Here is an 18327-nt window from a genome sequence, read left to right as displayed (position 1 = left end):
GTGTAAAAAGAATTATGAAGTTCAAAACATACAGAAGTTTGGCAATAAGAAGAAAATTAATTAATTTTAACTTATATTAAAGAACATGAGTAAAATTAGTGGTATTTTATTGTCCACATCTGGCATTCTTCAATTCTGCTTAATCAAGGGATTAGACACTTGAGTGGATATAGACGCTGGACAGTCAAAATTGGGAACAAACATTATGTCAAGTTAAGAACAAGTGTAATTAATTTTTTAATCTTGTAGAAGGTGTATAATTATTTTTTAAATGCAGAGAATATAATGCTCATTGTGGAATATTAAAATTGAATAACTTTGTAGACATGTGAAAGAGCATAATGTTCTTCGCAATTATGTGAAAGAACATATGAACAGTTTATTGCACTATTTCTTTGTGTTAATATTTTCATTAACGTTCTATTTAATACTTATGAAACCTCAATGTCACATCATAACAGATGCAAGAAAAATATATTCTTCTTGCAGTTACTTAAGTATTTTTTTATTCTACTTTCTTGATAGCTAGATAAATATACATTCTAAATGTCTCTCTCCCTACCACATCCCTAATGATAATGCTTCCTAATGATGTGCTTAAAACCTACGAATATTCTTCAGTGAATTTTTCAGATACGATAAAGACAAATTTCTTAACTACTTTGTTGGTTTTAACCTAGTTCTATTAGATTACTCTTTATGGTGCCATTTAAAAACATTTTTTATTAATCAAAATTACATTTTTAAAATGAGTTGAAGATAGTATTACATTTTTTTATGAACTAGTAACATTAACTGAAATATACTTTCCAAAGTTGGGAAATAATATTTAATGATATGCCACTAAAATGATAGCTATTAAATTTGTGTTACATTAAAACGGCATAAAAATATGTTTTCATTGATGTTTAGAAATTGATTCTGCCATGTGTACCTGCATAGTAATTAAAATTGTAAATTACATACGTGCTTTTATTAATGTCCTCTATTTGAAAGTTGCAAGACACAAAGGCAGGCCTATAATAAATGAAAAATGACTAGAAGCAAAATAAAGAGTTACTGTTAAAAAAATTTTGAGTAATTGGATTGTTACAACTATGGACTAGGCTACCCTAAAATATACTGAGCTTTCTATGCCTAAAAGTGCTCTTAGAGTAGATGACCTTTGATTTAGATTATTCCACATGGGACTCATAAATGAGTTAGGAAGATGTAATAAATGAACTTGAATTTCTCTTTTATTGTCTCAGCATTAATATTCTATAACTTTATTAAGCAAAAAATGATTATGGCCTAAGAAAGGAAGAATGCTGAAATATCAATGACTTTGAAAAATAGCAGGGTTTTAAGTAACAGGGACTTCACACCTACATGACAAAAGAAGCAAGGGTCATCAGGACTTTAGTACGACTGTGTTGGGAAGCCCAGGATGCTTAGCCACTCCACTCGTCCTTTCGTGGCACATATCACATTGCTCTGTGTTTAATAACTGTTTATGTATTAGTGTCTCCTACTAGACTGTGAGAGTCTTCAAGTCAGGGTCTATGTTTATCTTATTCACTTCTGCATATCCAATAGTCACCAGTGTTTGAAATATAATGTTTCCAATAATAATTATTTAAAAGGTAAAAGCAGTAGAAAATTTATACCTCACCTAATCTCTTCCATAGTCCTGATGTCCTTAGTCATCAGGAAGTACCCAGACTGTAGGAAATTAATCAATAAGCAAACATAAAAATTGCATGCACCATGCTTGCAAGTAGAATTTTAGGTAACTTGAATAGAATTTTAAAATAGCCAAATTTAGGGAATCTCAAGTTTCCTAGACTTTATTCATTTAAAATTTGCTCTTATCCACTCTTATGTATTATTTGTATTCCTCTCTTATATACTAAGCATATTATTCATGTTTCCTATTTTATTTTTTTATAAACTTATTATTTAGCATGGATTTACTTTTGCAGAAAGTTACAAATATAGTACAGATAGTTCCCATATATCTTACTCCTAGTTTCTTCTACTTTCTGTTATTGTCAATATCTTATATTAGTATGGTACATTTGTCACAATCTGTAAACTATGATATTAAATATTATCAAAGAAAGTCCATGTTTTATTCAGATTCCTTATTTTTTACTTAATATCCTTTTTTTTTAATGCCAGGATCCCATTCAGGAGGCCACATTACATTTAGTCCTCATGTCTCCTTAAGCTCCTCTAGGCTGTGACCCTTAGATTTTCCTTTTGATGTGTCTGTTTTGATGACCTTGACACTTTTGAGGATCACTGGTCAGGGATTTAATAAAATGTCCTTCAATCTGGATTTGTCTGCTGTTTTTTGAGACTGGGGTTGTAGGTTTGGGGAGGATGCACACAGAGGTGCATGCCATTCTTTCACATCATTTCCAGGGCACGTGCTGTCAACAGGACTTACCTCTCTTGACGTTAACCTTGTCACCTCGCTGAGGTAGTGTGTCAGGTTTCTCCACTGTAAAGTCGTCCTTTTCTCCCTTTCCCTACTATCTCTGAAAGGAAATCACCACAGGCAACCCGCACTTAATGAGAGGGGAGTTATGTTCCACCTCTTTGGAAGTAGTGGAAATTTCGAAATCCAACTCTTTCCTCCTATGATTTCAATTAACAGTAGCCTCAGATTAGAAGAGTCTGATAAATGTAGTAGGTCTTTTTGAGTTTACAAAAGGAATTTCTGGGGGGATTACGTATTAAAGGGATTACACACTAAAGAGAAGTGCTATCTTTATAGACTCTTGAATAAAATGAGTAATTACACAGGACTGCTATAGGGTGGAGACTACGACGACTCCTGATAAAAGCTATGAAAGTCAAGAGCTCATAAGAATACTATGGGAGATCCATTTCATGCTTCAAATTCCCTGTTTTTACTGAACTCATACAATAAATAATTCAATAAATAAATCTGTCTCTATTCTGTGAATGTATATCTAATTCTCTGGAATGGGACCCAAACATCAGTATTTTTCTAAAGCTCCCAGGTAATTAGAATTGTTCACAAGATTATGAACCACTACTTTAAATAAATGGCTTTCAAACCCAGCTACATATTGGAATTGCCATAGGGAGGTTTCCAATACATTTGAGCTTCACACAAATTAGTTAAATCATAATCTCTGGGTATAGATCCCAGGCATTGGTATTTTATAAATGTTCCCATAGGATTCTAATGTGAGACAAGGGTTGAAAACCATTCCTCTAGATAGATTATACCCTCAGTCCCTCAACTTATTCCTGGCTTATAGTAACCATAGGATAAACTATTTGTTGAAAAAAATTAATGGATTAATTAATAACTCTATAATTAATTTACTTTGATTACACAATCAATAAACAATCTTTTTTGTAGTCCGCAGTTTTGGAAGAAAGCAATACAACATTCACTTAAATTTCAGAAATCAGGGTAGGATTCATAAACTGGCATGATATACTGAATTTGGATTCATTCTGGACAAAGTCAGAACAAAACTGAACAAGAGAATCTACATGAAACAAACTGAGAGAAGTATATTGCTAGATTTGAATACTGATATATATATTAATAGGTGACATCAGTACAATATAAAACTGTTTTATACAAGTGATCAGCTTTTCCACACATTTCTGTCAAAATGCCCCCAATAAACACACATAAAAATGGCATCCACCATTTATTGACTATCTAGTATTTTATTCTTTGTATCTTCAGAGATACATATATCTAGCGTATAATCAGTACTGGTCATTCGAAGCTTTGAGACATCTTCCTCCAGCAGTGCTGGAAAAACACTGATAACATTTTTGGTATCAAGTGCTTATTTTTCAATATCTCTAAGTAAGCAATAGGATTTTTCTCATCACAATGATTTTTTAACAATTGTCATATTATAATTATTTAGGCAGCAGCTTATATGATATTAGTATAATCACAGTTAAGATTTTGGAAGCAAGAGGCATATACACGAATCCTCTACCAGGATGGAGTATTCCAATCTATCATTCATTCATTCATTCATTCAAGACATATTTTGTAGTGGACATTTGTGATTTCGTCCACAGTATCAATTCCTACTTCCCAGCAGTCCGCAGTTCTCATTCAGGGAGCCTTATGTTCCAGGAAACCTTTCTATAGTGGTGAAGCATGTGAGCTACACTAAGACAACTGGGTATCCTATCCCCTTGGCATATGACCATTTAACCCACGCATCTTCAGATATGGAGTGATACATATGAATAGGAGAGACCTGAAACTCTGGTAGCCATTTAGCTTCCCTCCAGAAAGCTAGTCAGAGGATGGAACCAATACACGAAGGAGGCAAAGTTGAAAAAAAAAAAACTGCAGAAAAGTAGAAAGAGACCCTGATATTACAAACTTCTGGATCAAATAGCATCTAAACCTAAATCACCTCTGTAATTAAGACACCTTTATAAATGTCTAATCTGTACAATCGCACAGAGTCCTGTTCTCAAAAGGGACTGTTACACTTAGTTTAATGCTCTGCTGTTGCCTTCTTGAAATTCTTAATAATTTTGTCTTACGACCTGTGTTTCTAAGTGAAATCCTATGCAACAATGGATTGTGTCAATGAGCAAAACGATACACATGACAGCAAGTAGCACATGCAGGGCAGTCCAGGGACTCCAAGGGAAAAACCGCATCAGGATCTGGGTGCAGATCCACAGAACCACCAGCTGGAGATGCGGTGGCTGCTGCCCAGCAGAGAGGAGGGGATCCATGTGGGGGCAGTGCAGAGGGTCTGGCTTGCCTGTCTGGGCACCCATCCCACTGGCACCTGCACAAATATTAACTGTGAGGGATGTCAGAACTGTTGACAGTAAATTATAAGAAAACAGAAGAATATACTTGGACATTGCCATAAAACATAGTAAAGAATTATTAAAATCCTTTAAAGAGTTTAGAAGCTCTGGTTTTGAAAACTACTACAACCTGCAACACTGCAAAGTATAATAAATATCCACAGGCTTAGAGAAATAGAAATTAAATTTAAAGATAGCCAAGTCACAGTACCTTAAGAGTCAGTAGATAAGCTTCCACACGCTGATTGAGAGACCAAAGCTTTTTCCATCTTGAGTTCCATCATCCCTCGGAGTCCTCTTCTGGATGGGTAGTATCTACAGGAGAGAACAGAGAAGAAAAGAGAACATGGACAATTCTGTAAGAGATTTTAGAGGCCATTTTCTGACAGTGCTTCGCATGATTTCTGCCCAAATTTCGCTAATCAGAACAGAGTCATATGACCCCACCAAAGGCAAGGTTTTGGGAAATGTAAGATGATGATGTTGCAAAAAAGAAAAATGGAATTCAGATATTGGTGAGCACTACCACTTTCAACCCCATGACACTTATGCAAAATTAAGGCCCTCCCCTTTGGGGGAGGGTGTGTATCTTTATCATCCCCACATTCTGATCCGGTGACTATGCTGTGCCATTTCTCATCTTCTTGCATGCTGTGCCATTTCTCATCTTCTTACATAGCCATGCACCTAGTAAAAAAGGAATTTATATTTCCTCTTCCGGTTTCTTTATACCCTATTCATTCCACTGTAATCTGACTTCTGTCTCTACTATTTTAATGAATACATTTTATCAAAGCCACAAATGCCCGTTTTTTGTTTTTGTTTTTTGTTTGTTTGTTTTTTTTAACACATCTCTCTCCTTTCACCTCCCCCAAATCCTCTGGACTCCAGACTCTTCCCAGCCACTGGCCAGCGTCTCTCCAGATGCAAGACACCTCCTCTCATTTCCCTACTCTTGGGGCTTCCCCACCTGTTGCTGGCTAAGATTTCCCCACAGCCCAAGACCACCGCCCTCTAAAGCCCTCCCCAGCCATCTGGATCCACCTGCCCCTGTCCCCTCAACCCCTTCCCTACATTTCCTCACGCCAAGTCTTATGACTCCTTTTTGGCCCCTTAATTTTGTCCCCAAAACCTCTCATGCAAAATGCCCCGAAGCAGGCTTTGCTTGTCTCCCCCAAGCTCCACCAGCGTCCAGCACCCCCTCCTCTCACCTGGAGAAGACTCCGGCAGCTCCCTGTAATTGGGCCTCCAGAAGGAGCAGGCACATTTCAAGACAAGGAATGAGAGCCTCCTGATGGTAGAAGAAGCCGGGGTGGCCAGGTTGTAAGACTCCACCTGCAGGGCAGTGCAGCAGCTGTCACAAATGACCTCTAATTACAGTAGTCAATTCAGAGTTTAACTGAATTAATATTAGGTTGGTGCAAAAGTTATTGCGGTTTTAAAGGTTAAACATCATTGCAAAAACTGCAATGACTTTTGTACCAACCTAATTGTATATTTTGGCTGACTCCTCCAGGAAGATTAAGTTACGCTTTTATTTATAGCACATTTTATCATTTAGTCATGACCATTATGGAACTTAGCACGTTGTATTTTAAATAACTTGGACACACGTCTTTACCGTAGTCCCCTAGAGGTCAGGGTCCATTTCTTTTCAATTATGTGATTTTGATCATTATTGTGTCTGAAACATATCAGTGGCTCAGTAAACAGTGGTTGACAAAGAGGTGAATGATTAGCCACGTTGTCCTTCTAGAGAGGAATGATGACCACCAAGCCCCGCCAGGGTCAATGTACCTGACCCCACCACATGGACACTGTTAACCTGGTTCTGGCTGGTGACAGAGGGCAGTGGCTACTGCGGGGAAGGGGGTGGGAGGCAGAGACTGGAAACCCATCCAGAGAAGGTGGAGGGAGATGTGACTTGTTAGTAAGCAGAGGTTCTAAGTCCCGGGGGTAAGCTAATTTGCAAGGCACATATTCAAAATAGAACTATTAAAACTTTCAAGACAGCAACCCAAGTTGGATTAAACCCCAACTTCCGGGCCTTTGTGTGCACAGAGCTCACTAACACTCTGGTTGCAAGGCCATGAAGCCCCAGTGGTCCAGAGAGCTCAGAGATTGTGAAATCTGTACTCTCAGGCATCTGAAGAGGTGGTTGATTATTCATAATGTGCGTCCATGGAGCATTAGGGGTGCTGGGATGATGATATTTCACTTCAATTTGAAAAATATGTTTTACATTTTTTTGTGTCTATTTATGAATCATAATCAAACAATATCCTCTGAATAAGGATTCCTTGGAGTAGACTGTCTTTGCAGGTGTATGCTGGCCTGACAGTGACCTGACTTGATAGCCAGTGTAACAGACTATTTGGATCCACCCTTAGGCGGATTTGTGTTTGCTACCCAGCTGATTTTCCTGACTGCCATTCCAACTGCCCTCGTTGACTAATGTGACTAAATGCTTTTCCTTCCGTTTCTGTAGACAGCCTATTAGGGTTCTCTGTGTGATTTAATTAAATAAGGTGCTCCCCAGAAATCAGAGACAAAGTCAGAAAATACTTTTTGAAATTGAAACAATTAGGAATACATATAAAATTTATGAAATTAGGTGGAAGGGTCTCAAGGGCACTGTTTCTATTACTTTTCTGCTCATTCTCTCATCCCCCACACACTTCATATTGAAATCTGCTCATTCTCTCATCCCCCACACCCTTCATATTGGGTGTGTGGGATAGGAATGCATCTTCCACTCTTAAACAAAAGACGTTGTCCTTAAATGCTCAGGACATTGTTTTGTCATATCCCACCCACTTTTAGCCAATGCTTTCCATATTTTCTTTTGAGAATTTGGCAGCTTACTTAGGGTTTTCCTCTCTCCTTCAGGTCTCTCAGGTTATACAGGGACCCTCCCCCCACAAAGGGCTGTTTTTATGATGAATCCAGCACCTATAGCCATTTGATTTTCATGGTAAATGCATCATCTCCATTCCATTTCAGCAGCAACCCACACCTAAGGACATAGAGCTTCCTGTTTCTTTGCATTCTTCACCAGCTTGCTCCCACTACATTTGCTCTTCTACAACCATCACAATTCCCAGTAACTTGCCTTTTTTCCCCTGAAGATGTTAAGCCCTACTGTATTTCTTTTCTTTCTTTTTCACCCTCAACTCCTTGAGCTGTCACCTTAATCTTACCTGTTTTCCCTTCCATCACAGACACCTTGCAAAATGTCAACTTTAACTTCATTCACACCATCCTTGTCTATTCCTATGCCTTGTAAGTGGCATAATGAATGTGGGGGGAGGAAATCTAACTATGAACCTTGATACATTTGGCAGGAGATCTGTAAGGATAGCCTTTCATCCACCCTGATCTAGGTAGCTAGGGCCTCCCGGGGCAGAGACCGCAATGTCCATTGGGCTTGTCAGTCCATCTTGGTTGGGGCCTGGCTTGACTTCCCTGCTCTTTAAGAGTTTCAGTGTGTTTGTCTGGTGCCTGGTAGGAGGTGGGGCTGCAGCAGCTGGTGGGCCATGCAAGCACACTCAGTCACCAGACAGGACCCCCGGGGCACCTGTGAATGTCTGCAATGGCCCTCCAGGTACCCCTATGCCTAAAGACCATGCCATTAAATAGTAAACTTAAGATATATGTTAGATTGAGAAAGACTGCAAGAGAAAGGAATTTTACATTTTAGTACCTTGATTAGCATTTGTCTCCTACTATTTGACCAAGACCTACATTTTCATTTTGTATTGGACCCCACGAAGTATGTAGTTGATCATCGTGCTTCCAGCTCTCAACAACAGAGATGATTCAAAGAGGAAAAGCCATTTACATGCAGTTGGCAAATTCTGTAGGAGGTTCTTAAGAACATTCCAGTATTCTTACATAGGCAAACGTCCCCTCCTTTCCCCATGGTCACAGTTCTGTGTCTGTGCCTATCTATGACATTTGAAGTGCTAGAGACTGGAAATTACATAAGGTGCAATACTTATGAACTGAATGACTTCAATACACCAACCTCATAGTTTGCTTTAAAATCTAATAGAATTAGTCCTAGGAAAGATAATTCTAATAGTCACTTAAAATCCCTCTTCCGTTAATCTCAGTTTCCTTCCACCAAGACAGCCCAACAAACACCACTGTAAATGGTGAGTTCGCTACCTCCTTGAAATCTACTACTGATAAACTAATGTTAAATGAATATTTACTTTTTCAGATTCTGTGCTCTAATGTGTGATCTCATTTAATCATAAAAATCTATCTATGTTAGGAATTAATATCATTCCTATTTTATGTCTCAGGAAAGTGCCTGAAAAGGGTTTTATAATTTCACCAGCTATGCCGTGGGTGGAGTTGAGAACTGCATCATAGGGGACATATGGCAACATAACAATACACAGATAGGTAGGTTGCACGTGTCTTACTATACAGAAAATCTTTGATTTGGGAATCATACTGGAATTTTTAAATTTCCATATGAGTGTTAGTTCAGAAATGTGATTTCAAAAATAAAAATCAATTGTTCTTTTAAAATTACACATTAACTGCTTTAAATAAGTAGACTTCTCTCTTCCACCACCAATATTAATGTGTTTTGATATATTGCATAAGGCTTTTACCACCCTTTTTTTTTGTAATTGTCTACTAATTTAGACAGAATTCAGATTGTTGTACAAGCTATACCAGGATATTATGACATAAATTGTGTTATAGAGAGATTTTTGCTTACAATGCACTTGAAGAATTGCATTTTAGACTTTCTTTCCTCTCATACAGTATTCTGTGTTGTCATACATTTTGAGAAAATTTATCAAATGTAAAACATATTTTAAATAATGAATGTCTCTAAAAATATTCCATGTGAAATTCATTTATTAAATTTAATTAAAATAAGAAATCAGATTTTTCAAAATTAAAAATGGTCATTTTATTCACAGATTATCAAAAAATTATATTAAATTTTTTAATACATGAAATTTTATTGTCATTTTAGATATGCAAATTATAGAAAAAACTCTACTGTGTTATCAGTAAGCATGGTGAAACAAAATAAACTCCCATAGATATACCAGGGAAAATAATTCATACATCTTTGAAAGATAATTTCATTTCTAGAATTATACTATTGGTTCAGACTAGAATGTAAGTTCCCATGTCAAGAAATAAGAAAAACTTAAATGGTGATTGCTGAAGCGCAGAGCCCATTTGGAGCAAAAAGATATTGTTTAAAGGACTAAAGATAAAATATGTTTTTATTGCAGCTTTTAGCTTGCTTCAAGATCTATTGCCTTTAAGGTTGAAGAAACACTCCAAAGGGGACAATAATGATTCCAGATACAGACATTATACTCTACTGATGATGTCCTTTCCTCTCCTCCTGTAAGTGGTTTTCTATTACTGATGTATACCAGACCAAATTGTGTACCTTTCTATATGAATAATGAAAGCAAGCATAAGCACAAGAAATATAATGGGGGCTGATGTAAACAAATACATCTGTTTCATTACCACTGTTTTATTAACAAATTACTTCCATTAAAGAGATTATGAGGTTGCAAAAAACAATCCAAAATGAAATAGTCCAGGCCTAACTTTCCTTTTGTAATGAATTGAGGTGATTTGCCTGCAGTTGGCTCAGTTCCTCATTGTTTCTGTGACTGCAGTAGTCTATTTTGTATCTTCAATTGTGCGTGTGCTCTCCCCAGTAGAGCTTTGTGAATCATCTCTTCTAGAGGAAAAAGATGTTTCCAATTAAGTCAAAATATACACCTCTCACCCCCTAATGTGGAGAGTGGTGTGTTTTATATAATACACCTCATGTTGGAACAATGTGCTAAAGAGCCCCATATTTCTTACTGTAGTTATTTTACAATCCAGTAGTTTCTGACCAAACGGGAAGCTGTTTAAGCAGTCATGACTCCAAAAGTTACTATTAGAATCATTTTAATATTAAACCAGTCCTTTACTTCTGAATACTAAAGCGTTTACCCTCTAAATTTCTGGGGAGATCCCCAAAGTGTTCTGTTTTGAGCTTGTTTTAGGTGAAGGGAACCAAATGTAGAAAACAGTTATTGTGTTTCAGAGCTTATAATTATTTAGGGTTATTCAGGTCTGTAGAATCTTTGCTGTTTTCTTTCTTTTTTTTTTTTAAGAGAGTGAAAAGTGATAGTAGTCATATCTTTGTTTCATTTTTCACCTTGATAAAATCAAATGATGGCAATATTCTTCCAGTTCCAAAATTGATTTTGAAATGGTCCTGTTCTATGGAAACCAGCAGTCTGATCATCATAGTTGCTAAAGAAACCTAGTGTTGCAAGATAATTACACCAATATCCTCAAGTACGGAGACTTGGGAAAAAATGAAATTGAAAAGAATTGATTTCTATTATGAGTGCTAGATATATAATCAAACAAATTTTGATTTTATAAAGCTCATTTGAGATTAAACATTCTTCTGTCCTGGAGCATTCCCCATATGTGCATACTATAACATTTAAATTTTTTTATGTGATATATTTAATAGATTTCATAAACAAAGTTTACCCATCAGGCAACATTTTACATGAGAATTTAAAAACATAATTGAATTTTGGAAAATGCAAATAATTATTTTTTAATTTAGTTCTTATATGATTAAGGACTTTCTGTGTATTTCCAAAATAATGTAGTTCTTTGTTTGTTTGTTTGTTTGTTTGTTTGTTTGTTTGTTTGTTTTGGCCAATCAAAATAGCAAATATTCAGAAGAATAAATTTGGAAACCAGAGAAAATTATAAAACAAAGAATAAAATAACCATTAAAGCCCCAACAAAAATTATAAAACAAAGAATAAAATAACCTTTAAAGCCCAGAGAAAATTATAAAACAAAGAATAAAACAACCATTAAAGCCCTAACAAAAGAAATTACTCAGTATTTTATAATTCTTCTCCTAAGCAATTATTTGGTTTAGAAAAAGGGGATTGTACTATTTATAAAGTTGTCCACATTTTTCCTCCAAAAAAATGAATCATTTCAAAAGAAGAATTTTAGGTAGCAAAGCAGGATTACAAAAATCTAGATCTCTCAATATTAGATAAAATGAAGGGAAAAAAAAAAAAGAAGAAAGTTACAACCAAACAGAAATCTCAACAGCCACAAGCAAACTAAAGTAGAAGTAACACTTCATGCCATAATCTTTGAAAAATCTTGAGCAAGGAAAGAGTTATTTTATAACATCTGGAAGTCATTTCACAAAAGAATGTGAGTCAAGAAAATCTCCAAAATTCCCACCAATAACCACCAATTTGAAGATAAATTGATAAACATGGTGAATAGGCAGTCTGGGAAAAGCAGAGGCTCAAGCCCCACAGAATAAAAGCCCCTGGCCGTTTTCAAGTTGATAATGGAGAAAATAAAACGGAATAAGCAGCATTACGAGGAGAGTCACTTAGAATACATTCAGGAGGCCATTGAGGAAGTGGGGCCTATGTGCATCCCGTGCCTGCCTTAGTTCTTGGAGCAACGATTAAGTTGCTAACCTGTTGTTAAACTCAACTCAGGCTGAGTCATAAACATTCTGCAACAACAACTGCTGTCTTGACACCTGCAGACTTGACATCCTCTTTGTATTTTTCACCCCTTATTTACAAACGGTAACTAACCAATCCCTGTTAACCTAGCCAGCGATCCTTCATTTGCATGAAGAAATTACACTTTGCATCTTTTACCTTTCTTCATTCTCTCTGAAGCACAGTTTGGGTTGCTGCTACCTGAATCTGTGTCTCTCAGTTTACAACTCTTGCTTAAATGAATGCTTTTTTGCCCTTTATTGTAGTCTGAACCTCTTATTTGGTTAACAAAGTGCTGCATGATGAACTGGAGGGAAAGATTTGAGGCACCCAAGTATTCCACCAAGGGATCATGACACTCCCTCTAGCTAAGAATAGGGAACTCTAGTTCATACCATTTCACATAAACCAAGAAGTGTAAGAAATGCCCAGGATATTCAACAAAGGCTACATTTAGTTCCAGCAAAGCTTTTCCTTCAAAGTGGACCAAGGAGTCACATCTCAAGTCACAAACTGCAGTTGGATAGTGGAATAAAGCTAGGTTTCAGGTGTAGTAGTCATGGAGTCAAGGAGAACTAATCTACAAGATTCAACAACAAGCAAAGGTTTTCTCAGAGTAAGATAAGTAGAAGATACATGGCAAGTAAGCAAGCATACAGCAGAAATAGATAAAAGAAATGTATATCACATTTGAAAAAAACGTCAAAAAGCCCAATCTCAAAGGAAACCCAATGCAAGAAAAAGGAAATGAAAAAATAATAACAATAAGCAGCAATTCTCTGAGAGTGCCTCACAGTCAAGAAAAAACAGGAATATTACTAAATGGGACCAAAATAAATCTTATAGAAATAAAACTAATTAGGAACATTGTGGAATAGCTAGCCATGACTGAAAATCATAGTATTGACATAAATGAATTTTCTACTGGGAAAGAAGTAGATAATCCAACAAATGAAACAAACACTATAATAAAAGCAGTATATAAAAATATAAAATGGTACACTACATTATTTAATAATGTGGCATAGCATGAGTCATCAAAATATGTGATTATACCATTGAACTTGAAAAATAAAGAATTCTTCAGGATCCTTGCAAAAAAATGTCACCAATGAGAGTTACAGGGCTACCTAATTATACTGGTCACAGATAGTTCCATAACAATTTTAGACACCAGTGAACAAATTATCCATAGATCTGAGGGGAGTATATTGTGATGCAAGTATATCATAAACAGCCATTTCTTTGGTTCGTATACAATGGCGATACAAAGATTCCTGAAAATTAATGAATTCAGAGAATCTGTGTGTATATGATATGTATATAATAAAATATACATGTAAATATATATAATAAACACCCATTTATTATATGAGTATTTAATATGGGGTGGGGGGAGAGAGAAAGAGAAAGAAACCAGGAATGTTATTCACCGAATGTGTTATTACTGGATGGAGATTTATTTTAGTTATTTTGCTTGAGTTTTCTGCTTGCTTCTTAAAATAATGTTTAGGTATTATTTTGTATAAAATAATTAACTGTTTATTCGAAAAAGTTTAAAATAAAATTTTAATGATTGTTTAATATTCATTTTATGTATGTAATGATTTAATTATAATAGTTTACATTTCATTTATTTCTATTTTTTACTACTATAAATCATATTGTGAGGAATATCTTTATATATACATTTTTGTATCACTGATTATTTCTAGGAATTGATTCTAAGAATTACTCCTTCAAAAAATTACATTATTTTAAGGTTTCTTTAGATATTAATACATTGTTTTTCAGGAAGAGTGTCTTCGTTTACACTTCCATTAAAAGTGAAAAGTGTTTATCTAACTACACCCTATGCTCAACTAAGCATTTAAGTTTTTTTATTTTTATTTTCTAGTCATATTTCTCATGTTAATTGTGTTTTTACATTCACTCTTTGTTACTAGCAAGCTTTTTTATATATTAAAGACATAAACTGATATGGCCTTTTTTGAACTTTATATAAAGGTCATCATACTGTATGTGGTCTACCCATTCAATGCTATCATAATAAGATTGCCTGTGGTATTTCACATAGCTATAATTCATCTTTCTTGATGCATAATATTCCATTGCGTGGCTGCAATAAAATTTATTTATCGGATTTATGATGCTTCAGGGTTTTATTCTCTAATACAAAAACACTTTACTAAACCTTAATTGTACACATTTCCTGGTGCACTTTTGAAAGAGTTTCTCTTGGATAAATATTTAGGAGCTGAACTATTGGATCATAAGAGAAGCAAAAGCTCTTTTTTACAAGAAAATGCCAAATTGTTGTCCATATCGATCATCCAATTTTTGTTCCTGCCAGTATAATGGACCCCCGTGATCCAAAACTTTCTGTAAAGCTAAGCATCATCAGATTTACTTTCCACCTATTGAAGGAGTCTAAAATGGTATCTCATAGCTATCTTGATTTGTGTTTTGGTGATTACTAATGAAATTTAGCACAGTACATCTTCTTTAGCCATTTGTATTACTTTTCGTGCAAAATACCTGTTTATGTCTAAATATTTTTGTCAGTGCTGTTTACTTGTTTATTGATTGCTCTGTAAGAGTTCTCATGCAATTGGAAATTAACAATTTGCTTACATATGTTGCATATTCTTTTTTTTTTTTTTTTTTTTTTTTAATTTTCAATTGTCTTTTATTGGCATCTATTTTAAATTCATCTGCTTTTTTTTTTTTTAATTTATTGGGGTGACAATTGTTAGTAGAATTACATAGATTTCAGTTGTGCAATTCTGAATCACATCATCCATAAATCACACTGTGTGTTCACCACCCAGAGCCAGCTCCCCCTCCATCACCGTACACTTGATCCCCCTCACCCTCATCCCCCACCCCCAACCCCCTTACGCTCTGGTAACCACCAAATTACGTTCCCCAGATTAATTTTCAAACCCCGTGGCCATCCTGTGGTCACCGACTGCCCTCCAATCCCCTCACCCTCCCCCCCACCCCCCACTCCCCCCGCCCATCTAGCAACCCTCAGTTTTTCCTCATTGTCTCCCAAACAGTTTCTGATTAGTTCATTCACTTATTCTTTTCTTTAGAATCCGCAAATAAGTGAGATCATATGGAACTTATCTTTCTCTGTCTGACTTATTTCACTTAACATAATGTTCTCTAGATCCATCCATGTTGTTGAGAAACTGTGGTACATTTATACAATGGAGTATTATGCAGCCATAAGGAAGAAAGAAATCTTACCATTTGTTGCATATTCTTATGCCAGTTTATGTTCTGTCTTTTCACTTTCTCTAAAATGCATTTTCATTAGCTGAATTTCTTAATTTTTACATAATCAAATTTGTCAATCTTTTACTTAGGATTATTGCCTTGTTTCTTATTTATGAAATCTACATTTTCCAAGTCCACTTTTATAGTAGTTACTCCTTTGTTCAATAATCTGCTATGCCATGCCTATCATAAATCAAAGTTCCTCATAAGTAGGGGTCTTTATCATAATCCTCTATTTTCTTCCATTGGCAATTATCTATCCCTGAATCACCCACACACACTCTTAATAATTTCATTTTATAAGTTTTTTTTTTATTCTGCTTCCTTTCTTTATTTTCTCTTACTGGGGAAGTTTGCCTAGTCTTGTCTCTTTGTATTTCTATATAAGTTTTAGAAAGAGTTTATTAATTTAAGAATTTGACAACACTGAATCTAGATTTAGGTAGTATTGACACATTTAAAATATAAAGTGCTCATATACATGACCATTATATACATTTTCAATTATATATTTCCATGTAAGAGTTACCCTGTATGATAATTTTTATGAATGTTAAGGGTTATCATTATTTAAAGGTTTTATTAGTTTACAATTATTTTTAATGTGTTTAAAACAAAGAAATACAATATCTGAATTTTGGAATTTATTTACTTTTTTCTCCATGACATTTTTGATGACATGCATTTTTTTCTCTAAAATGTATCTATATCTATGCCAATACTTATAATATACAATATATACTTTGATATAATTTATAATATATAAATATACCAAAATATATTGAAATATATTAAGCATAAGAAAGAGATATCCACAGATAAATGATATATATATATATATATATATATATATATATATATATAACCTATATTATAGTACATATAATATACACATCTCAAGGATATCTATATAGCCCAAAATTTCTTATATAATTATACTGAGGTAGTCAATTTACTTCTTTAATTTTAACTTATTTGATTTTTCAAACATTGATAATGTTGTTAAAAGAATCTGATCAGTATTCTTTGTCTACATTTTGCTGTGTTTATAAGGCCTTCATATGCCATGAAGCTCTCTTGTTTAGATGGAAAATATTATCTTTTAAGCTTTAGCAAAGATCATAGTCATTTTTATTGACATAAAGTAAACTTATTTTTTGTTTAACACTATCTGCCTTAAATCTTCAAGAATATTGCCACTCTGCTTTTTTTTTTTTTTGCTCATGATAACCCTATATGTTTGACTAGCCCTTTATTTTAATTATCTCAGCTATATCTGTGCAAATAGCAAGTAGATTGTTGCTAAAAATATATTTTTAGGTTTATATGTAGATCGTTGTTTTGGGGGGAAGGAAGCCCTGTGCCTTACATGTTTTTATACCTCACGAGCAGTCTTCACACTGTTCTGGGCATGAGAGATGCCCTGTAGTAATGTGATCTATGAATTCTGAAATAACATTATTTATGAATTGCCAATATGAACTGTCGTAGTTTAAAAATCTGGAAACCCTTTGCCTTAGATATTAGTTTTTTACCAAGATGCCATTTAACCTCTCTTAACCACCCTATCTCTAGCTGAAAAAGAAAAATAATTAAGTTTACTCATCAGGGAAACAGAGATGCCCAGAGTAGAAGGCACTAATACAAATACTTAGTAATATTACTATACCTTCCATAAAAATTAGCACAGGTGCTACTGGTTTATAACAAAATAAATTCCCAGATCTTAGACACTACTTATTCACCATGAAGGTCACAGCTTAAACTTCCACTGAGAGGGTATGAAAGCTTTCAATGATAAAAGTCTAGCCAGGAACCAGAGAATTGAACTAATTGGTTAAGTCTGTTCAAGGTGACAAGCTGCAGGCTGGCAGAGAAAACATTTCGAAACCAGGCTGAAAATGCTACATCTAATTTTACTTACGATGTAAGAAGAGATCCAGAAGACTGGTCTGTTTACTGGCAATGAAACATATTCCCACGCTATTCTCAGATCATCTGGGAGGAGGTGTGCTCTTGGATGAAGAAGGCAGCTCATCTCTGTGGGTCTTTACCTAATTATTATAAAAAAATGATTGTGGCATAATATAAAGTTTGACACAGAGAATGGACATAGTTTTGTGACAAATGTAAACACTTATTTAAAAATCTCTCTTTAACCTAATATAAAAAGGAAGTAAACAAATATTTAGTACTCTAAATTATGATACAGTATATATATTTTTTCTAATTCAGTTTCCTAAAAGATAATTCAGAAGGTTCAGAGGTATATTTTTTCAAGGATCTGTGTGCTGTGTGTACTTACATATCTCATTATGTTCCGTGTATGAGGACATGTGTAAGAGGTATGTAACATAAGGATATGTTGCAGACAAAGAAGGAGGTTAAAGTTCGTTGGTGGCTTTACAAGGTCCATCTGAATTGTTTCAGGAAAATCCCTGAATATAAAATCTTGCTAAGCAGACAGTGGCAATCATTGTACCTAACTTTCTATTTTCTTTTATGCTTCGATTAGCAATCCATGTAATCATTCATTCATTTTTGGAATTGTGTGGCCTCCAGTGGTATATGGAAAAAACATACAATAAAAATATTTCAAGACTTAACGTATCTATCTCCTAAGATGAAAAACTCTAAAAGATGCTAAGTATTATTT

At 34.8% G+C, this 18327-nt stretch overlaps 1 long non-coding RNA gene across 1 annotated transcript; it reads right to left on the bottom strand.

The window, feature by feature from the left end:
* Positions 1–5047: 5047 nt before the first annotated feature.
* Positions 5048–17699, bottom strand: LOC117024953 (uncharacterized). The gene is made up of 3 exons (XR_004423537.1): positions 17596–17699; positions 6042–6165; positions 5048–5145 (listed from the first exon to the last, which is right to left on the bottom strand). It is a non-coding gene; the product is annotated as an uncharacterized LOC117024953 (long non-coding RNA).
* Between the last annotated feature and the right edge of the window lie 628 nt (positions 17700–18327).

This window comes from Rhinolophus ferrumequinum, chromosome 7 (genome assembly GCF_004115265.2).
Source record: "Rhinolophus ferrumequinum isolate MPI-CBG mRhiFer1 chromosome 7, mRhiFer1_v1.p, whole genome shotgun sequence".
Classification (NCBI taxonomy): Eukaryota; Metazoa; Chordata; class Mammalia; order Chiroptera; family Rhinolophidae; genus Rhinolophus; species Rhinolophus ferrumequinum.
This window is presented reverse-complemented; position numbering and strand designations above follow the sequence as displayed.